The sequence below is a fragment of the Serinus canaria genome, chromosome 8 (assembly GCF_022539315.1).
Source record: "Serinus canaria isolate serCan28SL12 chromosome 8, serCan2020, whole genome shotgun sequence".
NCBI classification, from domain to species: domain Eukaryota; kingdom Metazoa; phylum Chordata; class Aves; order Passeriformes; family Fringillidae; genus Serinus; species Serinus canaria.
This window is the reverse complement of record NC_066322.1, coordinates 16577732-16593371: the sequence shown is the minus strand read 5'-3', so window position 1 is coordinate 16593371 and position 15640 is coordinate 16577732.

The window sequence follows — 15640 nt, the reverse complement described above, 5'->3', positions numbered from 1 at the left end:
ACTGGATGGTGAATTAAGAATTCCAATCTGTCTCCTGCTCAAACTGCCCAAGGTCTCAAAGCCATCTTCCCTCTTAGGATAAACCACTGAAACTAAGGTACCGGAGCAGTTTGCCATCCCTGAAAAAGGGCACAGGAAGGGAAGCCTGGGCAGAGCACTGGAGTACAGCTTAGTCTGGCCAGTCCCAAGTTACATCAGAATATAGTATTTATAATCAAAATTCCTTTTTCAGAATTGTTTTAAATACAAATTTGAGGGGGTAGTTCTCTCTTGGATGCAGTAACTAGACACTGTTCTGGAGTCGTGATGGTCTGCTAAAAACAGACTTGGACAACACAAAGGGCCCTGTTTGCTCTTTACAGATTTTCGTGTATGGTGAACAGCAGCCAAGTACTGATGGTGCTGAAGGCAAAGGGTTACCAGCTGGAGAAAAAAAAAACAACTCAATCTGAAGTCTATCCACATACAAATTCTTGTTTTTAAATCACAATGGTTGTGTGAGAACCAGTGTTAAGCTAAGTTAAAAAGTAAACTTTCTAGTCAGCAACAGAATAAACATCAATAATTGGCTACATCACAGCTTCCTTTTTCAGTGTCATACTCAGAAGGTCTTACCAGGCTGCTGTCCTCCTGTATTTTTACAATTAATTAAATCAAAATGTGTTGAAGTAGAATCACTTGTCTAGAATGTAAATTGTTTGTTTCACCACCAGCTCCAAAACCCCCACAAACTCAACACAAAATCTTGTGACAAGGAAGACATGCCATCTCTACACTCCTTGTCCTCAAGATACTGTTCCCAGCAGGAGTTTGCAGAACTTATTGCAGAGCTGCATGGCTCCATCCTACCCACAGAGCACCACTTGTCACAAAGCTAGGAGTTGCTGCTGGAATAGCATTATGTGAGGGCAGCACAAAAACAAACTAGGATTCCCATATTATATAAGAATAATTAGGGTTTGATAAATTGATTTGTTTGCTATTATAGATTGCATTAGTTAGGCCAGAATGTTCCCCAAAGCTTGTTACTTTTAGCCTTATTACTAAAAAGAGCAGACTATGAGTATTTTACCACAACCTCGATTCCATGTAATTCTTCTGTAATATCCAAGAAGAACAAAATGAGATCACAGCCAATCACAAAGAAAAAAAATATCTAAACTCTGTTTCCTCTAAACTCACCTATTACTGGTAACTAGAAAGATTCCAAGCTCTATACCTCCCACATAGACACCTCATCCCCCACTGACCTAATTTAGTAACTCATACTATAACATCCTTTTTGATCACTTTAGCAAGTCACTGAATTTCCATGTGACAGGAAGCCCCTTTCCAGAGCAGAAGGAGTGTGACTCCTACCCATCCAAACCATCTGCTAGATCAGGTAAATCAAATGGCTGAGGGACACAGATGACTCAAGTTCAGTTAACTTGTATTCCAGGACAAGGAATTTGCACAGAAAGTGTAACATTGATTATTCCTCTGCACAACCTGACCACATTATTACAGGGCTGAAAATCTTACTGGACATGTGCAAAGGCTCCTTTACAAATGGTTTTCAATTTAAAATGCTCAGACTGGCAAACCTCTATTTGCAGAAGGAGGATCTTTGTTAATGACTGATATGTGGGGCAAAAAAAAATCAAAAACAATAGCAAAATTTGCTGGGTTTAGCAATTTAGAATGTTTAAAGAACTTTTTCTAGCATTCCCATTACTATACTATGAGATGTGCATGATTAATCTGATTTGGAGCAAGTTAGAATCTTTGTCTGATTTGTATTCAGTGCTAATAGTAACTAAAATAACCAGTTATTCTGTTCATATTCAGCATGACTGGATGGCATGCCTTTAGAAGGAACTTTCTTAACTTACTTTCTTTTTTGTCTTCTGCTAATATCTCAAAAGTATTTCAAAACACAGTTTAAGCAATCTTTCCTTATGTGTTTTCAATTCCAGATGTGTCTGTACTTTGATGCACAGAGTGACCAAAACCAAATTAAATTACTTGCAATGTCAGTAAGGGCTTTCTTGTGTAGAAGTTTTGGAGGAAAAAGACTTTTATTATCTGTCATATTTGGCTTAATAATAGGTATATTCAGCTTTATTCCACATCATCTTATAAACAGCTGTGTTTAGAAAGAAACTAAATAATAACAACCTAGCACTCTCTTTACCTCTGTTTATATTTATCCATATACTGTTAGGCAATATCTTGCCATAAAGAGATGCAAAAGCCAAGTGTTGGATTTTAAAAATTGTATCTTTCCTTACTGGCACAGCAGAGAAAAGCTACATTTCATATTCAACATGTAAATTCCCCAGTACCCAGCAGAGATTGAAGAGTCAGAACAATGGCATTTCCTGTAGCCCTTCTCTCAAATGTTAATGTATTTTTTGCAAGTTAGTGGGTTTTAAACTTTTGTTGCCTCAATGTCCACATAAATATTAAACAAGCAAACCAAAACACACAAAAACCAGAAGTGTAAGTCAGCAGTGTATGCAGATGAGAGCACCAACTGCTGCACAGCATTATTTGCCATTACCTTATTGTATCACACCACATAACATCAAAATGATACCCTTGAACAAGACAATACTGTGAAGCTTATCCTTGTACAGATGGTTGTCATGACCACAATTCAGCAAGGAGGGAAAATTAGATCCCAGGACATTTTCTCTGCATTGTTTAAGCACAGAAACAGCAAGGAAGCTCATCTGGGATCTTCCTATCTTAAATCAAGATAAATATGGTACATCCACTTTTACATAAGCATACTAATTAGTAAGACAATGCACATATGCTGCATTTATTAGAGCTCAACTAAAAAAATAATCTTCAGTTTCAAAATTTAAAAAATAGGCAACTGGTAAGATATGAAGAATTTTGTATTAATTGTGTTACAACTAGCTAACAATTGCAGTAATTATTCTCTCTTTATGCTGCAGATATAAAAATAGCACCGAAAACATTTAAAAATAAACATCTCTAAATATTTTTCTAGATAGACAAAAATATTAATAATTTTTTGTCCTCACATAACATCAGTACAGAGGGAAGTAAATTAATATTGGTGGTAAGGTACCTTTATGTTGGTCTTCACACAAACCCATGTTTTTCCTAGTACAAGCACTTTGCCATTTCTTCCTTTTTTACCTTTTCAAGGATCAGGGAATCCTGAAAAAAACTGCCCTGTACTCCATCATCTTCTTGTGAATGTCATGATCTTGCCCAATAAATTTTAAACTATAAATACCCTCTTAAATGTGTTCACTGTCATTATTGACCCCATTTGACTATTTAGCCAGTCAAATACTATTTTTTTCTGTTAAATTCAATGCATAGAAGAACAAAATATTTGCCCCACTAGCAATTATTTTTTAATTCTTAATATGTAAAACTCTGCTAACTTTTAAGATAGAGTATTATGAGAATTGCAGTCCTATTTTTTTAATAATAAGTCTCTAAAGCCCTTCTGCAATACATATATGAAACAGCAATTACTGTGTGGGTTAGTATATGATCTCTTTGTATCAATATTAGCCTTTGAACTAAGCTACATCTAGACTTGAAAATCATTAGGGGGTTGTTTACCTTCAAAAAATTAACATTTAGCAATGTTATAATTATTCTTTAAATCTCTCTCTGTCACTGTTTCTCAAAGCACCACAGATACTTTAAGAAGAAACCAAAGCAACCAACTCTGCCTATTAGCTCTGCATCTAACAGCAGACATTTCAGGTGTTTGAAAAAATGTCAAACAAGCTGATGCTTAAAAGGTCCTTAATGCTTCACTCACTTTAAATTTTATTCCAGGTGTGTAACCTTGCTGAAATTCGTTGTAAAACATAAGCCAAGATTTTATATGACTGAGTAATCTTTGGTAGGTTGATAGATAGTTCTTCAAATGCTCTAGAGTTCATCATTCAAGGAACTTACAAGCTATTAAATGCTCAAATCATTCTGCTTGAGCCCTTAGTTGTTCCTGTGTTGTAGCTCATACGCTGCCATGGCTGAATTCTCTTTGCTGGAAGTGGCTGAACAAGAAGCAATCCCTCAATTCTCATATGTGTAACAGTGCAGGAAAAAAAACCAACCAACCAACCAACCAACCAAAAAAAAAAACAACCCACAACCTTGTTGTAGACTGAGATGCTCAGAGAGAGAAATAGTAAGAGCTTGAGACACAGTGTTTCTACATTATTTACAACATCTTTGGGGATGTTTGTTAGGAGCAGGAAAGGCTTTTATTGTAAGAGATTGTGTCTAGCATCTATCTTAGTTATACCAACACTGTTTTGTACCTAAGATAGTGAGTCTGAAGGAGAAAAAAATACGTGTTGGACTAGGTGTGGCCTTGCTGAGAGTGCTTATGTATGAATTACTGTGTTTTACTGCTAATACTGTTTTTTCTGAGTTGAAGACTTAGGAGCAAATATAGCAGTATTTTAGATCCACAAAATAATTGTGAGAGAACAGCAACTTGTTACAATTCCAGCTAGTGGGAATTTTGTGACAGTATGCAGGTATGGTCCTAAGTAATCTTTTTCTCCTTTTTCTTGTGAGACCAGTTCATAAAAATCTGAGCTCATTATTCAGAGGTGGAATTTAAGAAAGGTTTACTCTCTGCTTTCTGCCTGCACTGTCATTCTGCTGCTGTGGTCATATAATTGCTTCCTTTCAGAAAACAAACAGCTGCCAAGTCTTGAAATTTTGGTTAATTGCTTGGATCAGAGATTCCAGTTCTCAAACTCCCTAAGAATTCAGTCATGCACCAGTGTGATGCATTCCTTCCCCTCCTCTCTGCACACAGATTTCAAAGCAGTTACTGAAGCTCTAGCTAGTGACTAAAGTTAAAATGCAGAGTCAGCATTTCAGAGCTAAAGCCTAAGCAAGCATTTTACTCTTTCACGTTAGTTCTGCTCTGCAGATTTGCAAAAGTAATTGCAGTCTCAAATATTCTACGTTGTGATAGGCTGTATCATAACTTCTTGAGGACTGGAGCATCATAGTGTTTTACAGTAAGGTTTTGTCTGTCAGCATCTGTGCTCCTTTGTGGACAGTAAAAATGTCTGCCAAAGCAGAATTTCCAGCTCTTTTGTGGTTAAATTTTGTATAGCCATACAGACCAGACTTACCTCTTAACTCTAAACTGAAGCTAAAGAATGCTTAACGGCCCCTCAGGAGGTAGTTACATGGCAGAATATTGCTATTTCATCTGCAGTGAAAAATCTGTTCTGGACAGGAGTCTGGCTGGAGGGAGAATTAGTACAGCATTCCTTCTGCTCTCCCACCACCTGGTATGTGGTATGGGCCTTCAAACAAGCTTTCCACAGGTCTGCCAAGTCCCACTCAGATGGAAAATCCCCTTTTCTTTTCTTTTCTTTTCTTTCTTTCTTTTCTTTTCTTTTCTTTCTTTTCTTTTCTTTTCTTTCTTTTCTTTCTTTTCTTTCTTTCTTTTCTTTTCTTTCTTTTCTTTTCTTTTCTTTCTTTTCTTTTCTTTTCTTTCTTTTCTTTTCTTTTCTTCTTTTCTTTTCTTTCTTTTCTTTTCCCTACCTGATAGCATCTCTTATTATGAAGATGGAGACAAGGTACTTTTGAACAGTACAGAATGACAGGACCCTGCTAACTCTTAGCAGAAGCTGAAGAGCTGTTTGCAGCCCAGAAAATTCAGCTGTGAGGGCAGAAAATAAGGCAGTACCCCCTTCTGCTGCCAGCCCCAGGGGGCTGCACAGAAAGAACTGTAAGTGGTCCCAGGCTGAGATGCCAGCTAAGTCACCAGTTGCATGCTTCATTCTTGCAATGCTTATGAAATAATCATACTGTTACACTTGTTAACTTTGATATGCTTACTAAAAAGGTGCAGTCTAAGTGTCATTGTTTTAGCTAATCCAAATGTAGTAGCTATTGTCACACACGTATTTTGCTTGCTCCACACGGATGTCATGTTCTCTCAGCCTGAAAGCCCAGATTTTGTTCCAACACAGCATTCCTTATCTGCATTCAGCTAAAAAAAAGTGTACAGAAACAGGATGAAAATCAGTTCTCATTACATCTGTCACTTATTTTCTATTTTGGCGTGTTTCATACCAGCACTGAGGCAGATCTGCATCCATACAGTCCTGACTCAATCCCTAAAATTTGGGGCTGCTGCAACAGACAGGTTTTTGGTTTTTTTATCTTGTGCTATGCTCTTTTGTGATGAGTCTCTAAATATTAGTTAAATATCCAGTCATCCCCTCTGCCAGCTTTTGCAACGAGGTGGAATGTGAATTTTACAAAGCACATCAAGAGCTGGCAGTCCTGCTGCTTCCCTCTCAGTATGCTGCCATGGCTCCCACCGAGCCCACGTGGGTGCTCCTCTGACCAGCTCCATACCCTCAGCAGTATAAGCTAAGACCACAACAGTGGTGAAAATGTTTTCTGCTGTTCAGTCCCCTGAGCCTACTCCTCCCAGAGGCAGGGGAGGCCTGAGCTGAAGAAGGGGGTGGGGAGCAAAACACTAGCAAGGGGATTTAAATCCATCTTTTCTCTGCAGATGTAGCTGAGGGTACAGTTACCTGACTCAGCCACATTTGCCCAACAGCTGCTGCCATCTAAGGTTGCAGTCACTTCTGCTCAGGGACATGCTGGCTCTCCTCTGTGCCAGGAGCCATGCAGAGGTGGCAGCTCAGTGAACTGCTCCTGCTGAAAAACGTTAATGTATATATGTGTAAAATGAATGGAGCCACAGGGGCTAGCTTCTTAGCCGGATAGCTGGTTTCCCGCAGGGTAAGTGCCCCAGGCAAGCGGCCCAGGGCCGAACACCTCAGCCCTCTGGAGGCTGGGGTGCCCTAGGCCAGACTGCCGCACAGCCGAGACCCTGAGCAAGCTCAGTGATTTTCAGCTCTTAGTGAAAATCAGCGCTTTTGTGATTTCAGCTCTTAGCTTGCTGTAGGGGCTGCGGCTGGCCACGGCTCCTGGAAGGCAGACGAAATGAGAGAGGAGAAGGCGGCCAAGAGTGTTCCACGATGGTTTATTCTGAGGGTCTTGCGAAGGGTCTTGAAGCTGCTCTTCTGAAGAAAATGGGCCCAGACAGCCTCTTTTATAGGGTTAGGGAGGATTGAAAACTGACCAATTGTAAGGGTTAGGGAAACTAGCCTGTGGGGTCACAGAGAGATAAGGAGGACCAGAGTGGGGACTCCTGGTACAATTCCTATGATTCAGCAAATACCTATCTCTAAACATCCCTCCACGGAGCCGTAGCCAGCCCTGCGTCTGCTACATATATGTATATATAACACATACACGTGTGTGCAAAAATAGGTTTATTTGCAGACAGGTCAGCTTGAAGACTTCAGGGGCTCAGGAGCTGAGAGCATATACATCTTGAAAAGGGAGTACAGAACTGAGGTAGCAAAAGAGGTAATTCATGTTGAAATGCAGAGAGAAAAGGCTTATTTCTTTCTGTGTTCAAGTTACAGGATGAAACATCAACAACAAGCCAAAAGGGAAACATAAGCTGACCTTCAGTTTGATCCCATGGGCTGCCATCTCTTTCAGATACCCAATACATTTCCATGGTCATGGGCCGCTTATGAAGTGAACAATGGAAGTATTTCTAGTATGAGACAAAGGAGCTGCTTCTTGTGTGAGGGGAGCAGAAGTTTCCAGGCAGGACTGCCAAGCAGGCACACTGGCCCAGTGAATTCACTGCTGCTGAGAAGTGCCATGCAATGGGCTGAGCCTGATGGGCTGAGGGCCACGTGCCTCCCTCACTGGACAGCACTGCTGGCCATGGAGGGGTACTGGTGGCTCTGCTGTGCCCCATTACACTCAGGCAAGGCCCATCCACCTGCCCATGAGAGATGCAAAAGAGAATACCAGACCTGCTGTAAGCAGATGTGAAGAAAACTTTGGGACATGAAACACCACATTAAAAGGGCTTGTGATTACGAAAACACCCTAAAAAGCTGAGACAAATTAAAGAAGACAATGCACAAAAGGGAAGACCTAATAAGCATGTGTGAGGATTATCTAAGTCAGAAGTCAGTTTGCTATAGATTAATTCTCCTTCAACTTACAGCACACTGTTGTCAGCTTGCCTCTCCCAGGAACTTTACCAGCTGTCTCTAATTTCTCAGGCAGCATCAATTCTAGAGCTGTATTTGCCAAAGATAGGAGGAAATGTAGGCAAGCATTGATAAGACACTGCACTAATGTGCAGGAGGTTGCTAAAAGTGGAGCTGATTTTTTTCTGCCTTGCCTGGAATTCAGCAGACCAAAAGGTCAAGTAGTGATGGTCTCCAAGGACTTTTAATTTACTGCAGGTTCTAGGATGTAAAATGCCTGTGACAGTGCTATCATGCTACTAAAGATCTAATGCTGTATCAGATTACTGGTGTGATTTAATTACTAACGGATAGCCTGTGGTGAAAAGGGCACCTTTACTTGCTAGACCTGTAAATCCAGGTCTTATTTTAAAACTTTTTTTAAAAATCAGAAACAGCAAATTTATTGAAAATGTATTTTTCTTCTGTTTAGAAGCAACTTTGAATCTCACATAATGACTGGGAAGATGGATAGGGAAAAAAAAAAAGAGATGGAAAAGTTGAATAGTTACACTCTGCTCTGGTTTTAAATTAAAAGAAATTGTAACCATTGATTCCTGATGGGAAATTATATTTGTGGTTAGAGTCTGACTGGAAGTAAAACTAGGTATAAACCTATATCCTTAGCTGTGTAAATGAGTCCAGGTTCAAACAATACTGTGTGGAAGGGTTTTTTATGTGGACAATTGCACAATGGGAACAAGAAGCTGGGATAAAACAGGTAAAAGATGGAATGTCAATACCCAGTAAGTCTGTGTGTGTATAAAGAGAAATAAGTTGATTGAAATCTCTGCAAATCTCATATCAAGGTCAGCCTAAAATATAACAAATTGTATAATAAATATCTAGACAAAACTGAAAATAAGTATCTGTAGTAATTTGAAATATTTTCATAGAAATCACACTATTTGTGTCAATGACAATGACTGCATTGACCAGCTACCACTTAACCCTTCTTAGAGGTGTAAAGCTCTAACAAAGACTCTCTGTGTCTTCAGTTTACCTCACCCACTACTTCTTTTTTTTCAGATGTACTCCCAAATCCCAACCAAAATTGGTGTTGTAGGTTGGAAATGTGGGTTTGTGAATTGTTTCCTTTTGTTCAGCTTCACTGTAATACAAAAGATCTAGAAAGGGTCTGATTGCCTGTTCAATCAAAAGAAGATGTTTAATCTGCTGCAGCTTGTGTCTGAGTGATGGTGGTGTCATTGGAAAGAGGGAAAGAGGGCTCTGAACACACGTACACTGAGAACTCAGGGCAGGCACAACAGTTGCACTGTTCACCATAATGACACTGAATTTATTCCCTTTAGCACAAAAGAGATGTGTTCAGTGTCTTTTCTCTGAGATAATAAAATATTTCATTAACTGCAAGAGCTTATTTTTTATATATTTAGACATTTTAGCAATTTTTAATACACTTGATTGTATATAAAATGCAGCTTTGGTTTCTTTTAAGCCAAAGACAAGGAATCAGCATGATTTCTGATGTAGATTCATACTGGGCAATCTTAAAATATGTCTTTAAGGCCTATGTTCTTACAGATACCACACAGTCAAAAAAAAAAGTTACTTTGCTTTCAGTTCCCTGGTACATTTTCTTCAGCAGTTGGGCTGCTTTAATAAGTTCTGACCACAGTCTGCTCCTTGGGTTCTCTCCACACACACTTAGTGCAGGCAAAAACTTGGTTCAGCTGTGCTGCAAATTTCATAATAGATATAATCCAGGTTAAAAATAAGCTCTAATTAAAAACAATTGAATAATATTGATGGATGGAGGGGTGGAATGCTGTGTCTGTGATACAGAAATAAAATGATCTGTGATGGGGCAATACAAAATTAAATTCTTCTATTGTGAACTTCAGTATTGCTGTCAAAGCATGTAGCAGAACTGATCAATGAGAACTGCAACACCAGACTTTTAGAGCCTTGTAAGAACTTGGCATAAGCCTAATTTGACAAGGTATTTTTTAGCATTTTGGTATGGTATAGTCAATCTATGAGTGTATTGATACTTACCTCGAAGTATAATGAAGCATAGACTTAAAAATAATACTGCACACTATATTAACATGAGCTTGGTTATTTTTAAATTTTTATTTTATAGCATTTAAAACTGTTACTGCTCCAAATTGCCTTTTGTCATTCATTTAGGGAAAAGAAAACACCTTTAGAAATGCTGTAACTTGGCATTTATTGTGTTGTCACTTTTGCCATGTTGTATGGATGAATAAAAAAATCTGTTGTTCAGAAATATGTACTATTCCACAGAAAAGAACCCAAAGAATGTATTTTAGACTACTGAATTTATTCTGCCAGTGTATTTTTAATGATGTAAGAAAATGTGTGTGTGAAAGCAGCTCCCTACTTTGCTTAAAACAGCGTTTTTCCTTCTAAAAAAATCAGTCTAAGAATAAAATAGTTTTACTTAATTCTAGCAATTTTATTTACAGTGGGAATTCCTGCTAAGTACTATGGAAATTTAGATGTTGACAAATATAAAATAATTCAATTACTACCTTAATGCCTACTGGCATTTTCGATCAACAATCCCCCAGCACTTTCCATGAAGTAGGCTCCAGAAATTAATTAGTATATAATCAATACATTGCCTACTCTAGGGATTGAAAAAGGCATCTGCTTGTGCCAGGAATATACCTGACTGTCTGTTTGTTGTTTTGTTTATTTAAAGGCAAGCGAAAACTATTTTATCTGGAAAATACCCCAATGATAAATACTTAAGTAGATTAGCTGTACACATATTTATTAAGAGTTTGGAACTTTAGTAATATAGATGTGGCCTTCATAAGTGATGATAAGCTTTTTAAGAAAGTTTGTGTATTACAAATTACCTCAAAATTGCCAACTTCAATAAACTACTACTAAAAATACATTAATTTTATTTTTACCTAAAATTTGATAACTTACAATTAGAGGTTTTCTAAAAGGAAACATTTATTTCCTAGAGATTTCTTCTAATCATTACTGCTTTTTCAAGAGTGTTGCCAGAATCCTGTAACAATTCAGTTCAAAATTTCTGGATTACGTGTATAGAGGTTTTGAATGTAGCCAAAAAAGTAGGACAAAGTGTTATGTTTGGATTAATTTTTATCAATATAATGAAGACTGTTTGATAAGCCATTCCACTACACTCTACTAATTCTTGCTTGTGGGCCAGATTTCCAGCTTCATTAAAGCCTGTGAACTGAAGCAGATTTACTTGTGTATGATTTAAGGCCTGACACAATGATTAGCAGTTCAAATTCCTCCATAACACAAGGTTTCATTCATTCTGCCCAACAAATCACTAGGTTGGAGTATGTATTATGAGGACACATCAGTTTGAGGGCAGACTTGAAGTGCTTTTCATCATATCCCATTTTAAGTAGTTCCTGTATCTGCTACTTGTTCCAAATGTCAAGGTGTTCCTGCATTTCTGAATATGGCACTCTGCAGTGGCATGCATAATCAAAATGGGGAACTGATGTGGCTTTTTTCTTTTTTTGTGTTCTTTTTGAGTTCAGCAGACAGTTCACCATTTACCCACACAAAGAGCTGCATGGCAGAAGTGAGAGAACAGCATGGGAGTAGGTGTAAGTCGTAGAGGATGAGCGAGGAAAGGGCTACACGCAGCAGCTCTGCTATCTGTAGTTGCTCTTCTGCCCATTCTTCTCCTCTGTGCCATAGCTGGCAGAAGCAGGGCAGAGCTGTACCTCACTAGCTGAGCTTCACAGTCTAGCATTTTAGCAGGAGCTGACTTCTCAGGCAATTAAAGCAAATGTGCTCGACTGTGAACTGAAAGAGTTCTGTTGTGGAAATGTCCTCGGGCACAGGGGATGGCAGGACAAAGCGGGGGTAGCAATGCATTAAACCATTGCAGCTGTTTTCTGCTTTGTACTTAGGTCAGAGCTCTCCTAAGTGCACCTCCTGTACTACCCTGCTAGGGGATTTGTTCCAATACAAAACTTCCTTAGGAGTTAAAAATTAGCATCTTCTTTCTGAAGTGAATTCTGCTCATCTCCTCATCTTTACCTCCTTGTATCAGTATGCACCAGCTTCAGTACTGGAATCTACAATTTAGAACCTAAGAGGATTTTTTAAAGAGTGTGGGCTAGGACTTGGATATTTTCTATCTCTCTCTTTTACCTTATAAAGTAAGCAGGAAGGTGCAAGTGTTAATTCAGGGGAAGGAATTTTGGGAAATGGGAGTAGGGCATGAAGAAAATGCCAGCTAGGCTGCTTATTAGAATGTCTATAAATAGGAATTAAGACTAACATTTCTATTATAAAATGTTTGTGGTTTTTAACAGATCACCACCACAAGCATAAAAGAACAGAACAAAGAAGACTTTTACTTCAAGTAAAAGAAATTCAGAGCAGATTATAACTTTATTTTGCCTCTAATTCAAAGAAGGAAACATCTGGGATAATTAAGTAAAATAGCCATGTTGAAAATAAGTTATCTGAAAATTTTAAAAGGCTTTCCAAACCAGAAATAGATTAATGCTAGCAAGTGTACTCTGACCATGCATTTTAATATATAACCTCAATTAATCTTGGGTAAAATTCTTGAACCTCACAACTCCAGCAATTAGTAGAGGAAGTAGACTTGAAAGCACAAATATGTATAAAGGAAACCTAATTTTACTGGTTTATTGAATCTGAATGGTGTTGTCTTTGTAGACTTTGAAATACAGACATGCAAATATAAATGCAAACTGTTCTATTGCATTTGCTTGCAATTGACCACCTTCAAATCTTTACTTCTGAGTACAATATTTATGGAGTTTTCTTAGTCCTCTAATGTATACAGGATTTTTCTATTCTGGATTTTTGAAGACCTATTTACTCTAAATATATTATTTACCACAATGTTTTTAGTATATTTTGAATTTTAAAAAATATACCAGAATAAAAGAATAAACATTGTGTCCCTCAAAGGAAAGACTTGTATGTCAAATTAATCAGTATCTCTGAATGTTTAATAATACTGATTGTATCTAATCTCAGTCAAGAGCTGCAAAGGAGTCACATACATTTATACAGTTTATCTGATGGTAAAACTACAAGGAGATGTGTTTAAATAAGGTGAAGGTTTCAGTGGTTATAAACAACCTTTTTGCTCCTGTGTAAGTCTAAGCCATTGATGAAAGGAACTGGAGTGCCTCTAACCTATCTCAGAGGAAAAAAGAGTCAAGATTAGTCTTTAGTTTAAATCATTGATTTAGTTCTTTATACAACAAGAGAAATGTTTGTGCCAGCCCAAGGGAGAAGGTAGGCAACAACAGCTAGAGAAGGTGACACCATATGCCTCAGCAGCAGGGTGGATTTATGTGAGATTAAAGTGACCATGCAAATAGAGCCTTAGAAATGAAACCTGTTGGCTGGGAGAGTCCATTTCCTCAAATAGATGAATGATTTGTTTACACCGAGTTAAGGGACATGGGAATCCTTAACAGGCTGTGTCTGCTTTCTGGGCAAGAGGTGGCTCCACCTACTCATGCTGTAGAAGCATTAGCATTTGTAAGAATGTGAATAGGAAATAATCTATCAGGATAAAATTAAATCTAATACACTGATTAAGTCAGAGTTCACAGACATTTGCAAAGGGGAAGGAAAAATGTCTCTCTCTGAAGGGAACATGAGGGAAAGTTTAGATATAAAGGTTGGATGGGTCCCTAGATCTTTGTTCTCATCCACAAAGACAGGCCCAAGAAAGTAGTCTGTATAAAAACAGACTCCTAGACAGATATGTGAGCAAGTAGATAGCTGAGTAGCACAAAAAGAGAGAAACCTCTAAATTTTTCTAGACTTTATTTTAGGAAATGTGAGCATTCTTATTTTAAATCATTACCATATTATATATTGTGTAAATACACTTACTAAATGGAGCTACAGAGCTAGGCAATGGCAAATGCTGGAGCATTACATTCTACTGGTGCTGTAATACTTTAAGACTGTGGTAGCTGCTCAGGATCATAGAATATTCTTAGGCATATCCAGAGCAAAAGAGCATTAATCTAGGAAGCCATGCTAGGCAGATTGGAAGTTAGTAAAGCTGCTGTGAGAAAGAGGAGTCTTGTGGTTATTAACATTAGCCAGAGACTCCCTGCATATAATATGATGGTGGGGAGAGTGGGTGAACCCTGAGGATTTCCCATGGAGTCTCTTATGACAACATTTGAGTTAAATCAGTATGTGGGTGCAGCTGCTTCAAATAACTGAAAGAAGCAAGTCCAGCACCACAGCAATAAGTTAATGTTTAGCTTTCATGTGATGTTAAAACCTGTATTACTTGCTCAAGTTACAGAGACTTGCTTTCAAAAGAAATTGGATAAAATTATTTATTATATTTTAAAGGTGCACATTACACTGACTATCTTGAAGAATTCAGATTCTTCTCTGTAGCTTTTCAGTATTTTCATTTGTCTCATATTCATATTGTCTCATATTCCTTATATTTCTAAAATTCCTGGATGCTTCAATCTTTGCAAGCATGTTTTGGTTTTTCTGAGTTATGTTAATATGTAATACACTCTAAGTTGTCCTGGAATTGCAGGTGAATGTAAGAGGCCACTATAAAACCACATTTACCTTTTGACATTGTGAGTGACTAACACAGCATTGTACAACTAGCAGTCGATTTCTATCTTATACAAAACCCCTACATCACTAGAATAACATTTAGTGTTATTATAGCTGGATAGGAAACTTAAGAATTAGTAGACAGCAATAAATCAGCATAACTTCTACTGCTTGGACATTAATATATACCAAAGCTTTGGTGTGGGCCTACAAAAATGGATGATGTGTGAACTGCAGAATGGAAAAGTGTGAATGGAAAGGCTGTACACTAGACAATATATCAATATGACTTATGTTCTACCTGTGTGGTTTTTCTGCATCTGCCCCCCAGTCTTTAGAATATTCCTTTGGGTTTCCACATCCTCTGAGCACCAAGTCAGTGCATGTTACATGGTTCCTATTACTGTCATGGCTTATGTGGCCTTGCTTTTCATGGGAGTTGCCTCTCCTGAAGCTTAACCAGGAATTTACCAGGTAACTGAAAAAGGCTGAAACAGCCTTATTTTTTAGCATTCAGCAAAGCCTGGGCACAAAGAATACTTGAAGCACTAAACATTTCAGTGCTGGAATAAAGCACCTGCTCCCACAGATGATGAAGATCTCATGTACTAAGTGAAAAATATATCCCCTAATGAACATATGCCAGGAGCTGTTTGGATCTAGATGGAACAGGAATGAAACATTTAGATCCTTGCCAGCCATATGGAACACCGACATTTCACAATTACTCCCAGCCTGTCATCCCAAGGCTTGGCATAGAGCACTGGATGAAGTAAGGGCTTGAGATTATTCAGCAAAATGTTAAAATGTTTTGCTCTGTGGCCTCCTCTTGCGTTGCTGTTCTGCTGCATGGCCACAACCCAGCTAAACTCGTGCAAACCACTGAACTGCCGAGGGAGGTGATGCACAAAGCGCAGCCATCTGGGCCTGCTGAATGGGAAGGGAAGAAAACCCTGTGAGAGTCA